Source organism: Elephantulus edwardii, unplaced genomic scaffold (assembly GCF_000299155.1).
Source record: "Elephantulus edwardii isolate Elephantulus edwardi_28Jun2011 unplaced genomic scaffold, EleEdw1.0 scaffold00259, whole genome shotgun sequence".
Classification (NCBI taxonomy): Eukaryota; Metazoa; Chordata; class Mammalia; order Macroscelidea; family Macroscelididae; genus Elephantulus; species Elephantulus edwardii.
In genome coordinates, this window is record NW_006400009.1 from 1,057,543 (window position 1) to 1,062,310 (window position 4,768).

Below are 4,768 nucleotides of genomic sequence, written 5' to 3' on the forward strand. Positions count from 1 at the left end.
TTCATGGTTCTCACATTCCATGTCCCAATCACCAGTGTCTGCTTACAACTGTTCCTCTTCCTTTGTATTTCCATGCTTGAAAACTCAACCTCCTTTGCCATCTCTGTTATCTAAATGTTGTACATAGGGTTTTCAGAGGCCTGAAACTTAGGCCTGTTTAACTTAGAGAAGTAAGTAAAGATAAAATACAATCATAATAAATAAACAATTACAAATGCATAAAAAATTTCTGAATTCTTGCTTCGCTTAAACAAAGAGAAAGAGAAAGGACCACAAACTTACTACTCATTTAAACATCATTTTTGTAATTCCTAAATAGCTGGTAAAATGAAATTTTACTTGGATTTACAGTTAAGTTTACTTGAATTTAAAATCAAAGCCAGAGAAGCAGCAGTCAAGAAATTAAATGATAAATTATATTGGATGAATCTGCTACCAGGGACCTCTTAAAAGTATAAGAAAGAAAGAAATTCACTTTAAAGACTGAAGTGCACCTGACCAATGTCTTCGTGTTTTTGATTACTTCATATATATATAGTTGGATAATGAATAAAAAACACCAAAGGAGAATTAATGTGCTTTAATTGTGGTGTTGTTGAAGAAAATTGACTGTACCATGGACTGTTAAAAAAAACACTTGAAAGAAATGAAGCTACAGTACTCAGTTGAAGCAAAGATGATGAGACTCTGTCTTAGATATGTTGGGTTTATTTTAACAAGAAGCCAATCCCAGGAAAAGAACACTGTGCTTGTGAAAGTCAAAGGTGAGAAAAGAAGAGGAAGACCCTAAAAAAGAAAGCACATAGTGACGGCAACAATGGTCTTGAACACAGTAGAGACTGTAAGAATGACACAGCATTAGACAGGGTTTCATTCGTCTGTGCAAAGGGTCCCTGAATTTGGAGACTTTCGGAGGTGCCTAACAACAATATTCTAAAGTAGGACCTTAGTGCATTACATGTTGTGCTGTTAACCCCAATGATGGCAATTTTAATCCATCAGCTGCTTCAGAGGAGACATATGGACAGTCTCTTCCTTCTTGTAAAGATTTACAACCTTGGAAACCTAATGAAGGGTCATTATGAAAAAGAATGGATTCAATGGCAGTGGGTAGAATCTCAAAACAATTAACAAGTGCTCCTGGGCTCTTATTACATTAACTCTGACTTTAGCTCTCTGACTTCTGGGTCTCCTCTGCTGGGTTGAGTTATAGAAAGTCCCGCAACAGTAAGATATCAATGGTTTCCCTGCAATTCCATTTCATTTAAGTTTCCTTATAACATTTGTGCATCTGAACATCACTAAACTCAAATATCTTAGAAACCTGTGACTCAGACACTTTCTCCTCAGAGTTGATATTTGGTCAGTCAAGTGCTTCTGGAAAAATTATGCCCTCGGGGAAATTCTTTTCATTAAACAATTTAAAGTTCTTTTAAAGTCATTCTTTAATTCTTTACTTTTTTTTTTTTTTTTTAGGGATATCATTGTTGATGCCAGATGGATCCTGCCTGAGAGTAAAGAATACCAGAAGAATGTCTATTTGGGTTTTATTAACTAAGAAAAGGCATTTGACTGTGTGGATTATAACAGATTATTGCTAACTTTGAGAAGAATGGGAATTCCAGAGCACCCACTTGAGTTCATGTGAAAGCTAGACCAAGAGGCTGTTGTGAAAACAGAGCAAGGAAACACTACACATTTTAAAATTGGGAAGAGAGTGATGGGTTGTATTCTCTTTCCACTCTTACTCAATCTGTATGTTGAACAAATTATTTGAGAAGCTTAACACTCTAAAAAAGAATATGGCATCAGATCAGAGGAAGATTCATCAATGATTTGTTTTATGCAGATAAAACAACTTTGCTTGCTGAAAGTGAATAGGACTTGAGGCACTTGTTGCAGAAGATCAAAGAATACATCTCTCAATATGGATTGAATCTCAACATCAAGAAAACAAAAACTCTTAACACTGGACCGTTGGGCAACAACATGATAGATGGAGAAATACTGAAACTGTTAACAATTTCATCCTACTTTCATCCACAATTAGCATCCTTGGTACCAGCAGTCAGGAAATCAAGAGCTGTATTGCACTGAGAAAGTCTGCAATTGATGACTTCTCCAAATTATTGAGGAGTAATTATGTCAGTTTGAGAACTAAAGTGTGTCTGATTCAGGTCATGGTCTTTATGATCACTTAGTATACATTCGCATGGATGGCCAAAACAACAAATAAATATATTTTGCAGAGGGTGCAGCTAGAGTGCTCTTTGGAGGCGAAGATGATGATGGTTCACTTCACATACTTTGGGTGTGCTGATAGGAAGGGCTATTCCCTGTAAATGAACATCGTTTTTGAAAGGCAGAGAATTGACAAAGGAGAGGAAGACCCTCCGCCAGGTAGATTGACATGGTGACTGCTGCAAAGGGCTCTTGTGTGTTAGGTAGTGTGAGAATGGCATAGGATAGGATAAGCTTCAGATCTGTTCTTAGCATCGCTATGGGTCATCTCTACTCCACGACACCTAATAACAGCAACAGCTGGCAAACTGGTGTCATTATAAATTTGTGGTCAGTCCCCAGGTCTTTAATATGGGCCTATATTAGCTATTATAGATTTCCTAGTATCTGCAGGAGACCTATAAATTTCCTTCTATGCATTTCATCCCCTTAATAGGGGAACCTCCCTCAGATAGAAAGTAAACGGCATGGAGAGAAGTTCCAACCCCCTTATTTGTAAATCTCTTTGCTGACTTTTTCTCAGCCACACTTGGACTTTGGATCCTTTGGTCATCTTCATTCAAACTAAAAACAAAAACTACAAACAAACAAACAAAATAACCTCATTGGTGTCAAGGCCTGTGGGTTAACAGCACAACTTCCCTTGAATTAGGCCACCAGAACACCATTTCCTAAAATTCCTTTTCCCCTATTTATTCATTGTCTACCAACTCTTTCTGGTACATTGACTTCATGTCATTCCTCCATCTTTTTTTGATGCTTTCTGGATCATTCAAGATTTTCCTCATAGTATCTCTCAGTATTTCAACATGAGGCTTAAATTTTATTTTCAGTTTTTTTAGCTTCAGAAATGCCAGTGAGTCCTTCACGTTTTATTGTCTAATTCCAGCTGATTGTACTTTCCATTATAATACTTGTTTTCTCAAACTGTCCATTGAAATCTTCTACTCAGCTCTTCTACTTTAGCATCTCTTCCCCTTGTTTTGGCTTCTTGATAGTCTAGTGAAATTTTAAATTTCTACTTATCTATTTTGGGTTGTTTCACACCTCCCCACACCCTTCTCTGTCTTTGTGTAGACCTTTTGCTCTCTTCTTGATATCCTTAATTATCATCACATAACTCATCTTGTCTCCAACCATTTAACCAAAAAGAATTGGTTAACACTGAAATATTTCAGGAAGAACAATACGATCAAGAACCCTGAGTAATGAAAGAAGAAGCTCAAGCTAAGCTGAAGGCATTGGAATAAAATAAGTTCTCAGAAATCGAAGGGATACTAGTCGACATGTTTCAACTAACAGATACAGCGCTAAATGTTCTCATCATTCTATGCCAGAATACTTGAAGGACTGCTGCCTCGCCAACTAACTGGAGGTGATCCGTACTCTAATTCTTAAGAAAGATTATCAAACAGTATCCTAAATATAATATGCAAGCAAAATATTACTGATGATAATCCAAAAACAGCTGACACAGTACATTGACTGACATTCAAGCTGAATTTAGAGGAGGCTGTGGTACCAGGGATATCAAGGCTGGTATTATATGGATCCTGACTGAAAGCAGAGGACATCAGAAAAATGTGTATGCTTTATTTTATTTTTTTAACTTTTTTACTATGAAAAGACCTTTGACAATATAGATAATACCAAATTATGGCTAGCTGTGAGGAAAAGGGAGTCCCAGAACACTTAATTGTGCTCATGCAAAACCTAAGCCTAGAACAAGAAACTGTTTGCTAAACAGAGCAAGGGAACACTTCGTAATTTAAAATTAATAAGCGTGTGTGTCAGGGATATATCCTTTCTCCACGCAGCCCAGGACACGCTTACTAGTTCATATCAGGAAATTTCAAGAACACCTGCTTAGCTGACTGACTTGAAGAGATCCGTATTTGTTCCCACTCCCATTAAAGGTGATATGACAGAATGTAGAAATTATTGAACAATATCATCAATATTATATGAGAGCAAGATATTGCTGAAGATTATTAAAAATGGCTAAAACAGCATATAGGTAGGGGACTGCTATAAGTTCAAGCAGGATTTAGAAGAGGCTGTGGCACCAGGGATTGCTAATTAATGTCAGATGGACTTTGGATGAAAGAATATCACAAGAATGTCTCTTTCTGCTTTATTAACTATGCAAAGTCTTTAGACTGTGTGGATCATAACAGGTTATGGCTAGCATTAATAAGAGTGGGAATCCCCAGCAAGCAACAAATGCTGGCGAGGTTGTGGAGAAACTGGAATCCTTATTCACTGTTGGTGGGAGTGTAAAATGGTGCAACCATTGTGCAAGGCTGTGTGACGCTTTCTCAGGAAGTTACAAATAGAGATATCATTTGACCCAGCAATTCCACTACTGGGAATATACCCCAAAGAGACCATAACTGACATCCAAGCAGACATATGCACACCCATGTTTAACACGGCTTTGTTCATAATAGCAAGGAGTTGGAAACAACCTAAGTGCCCATCAACAAACGAATGGTTAGAAAAGTTGTGGTATATTCATGCAATGGAA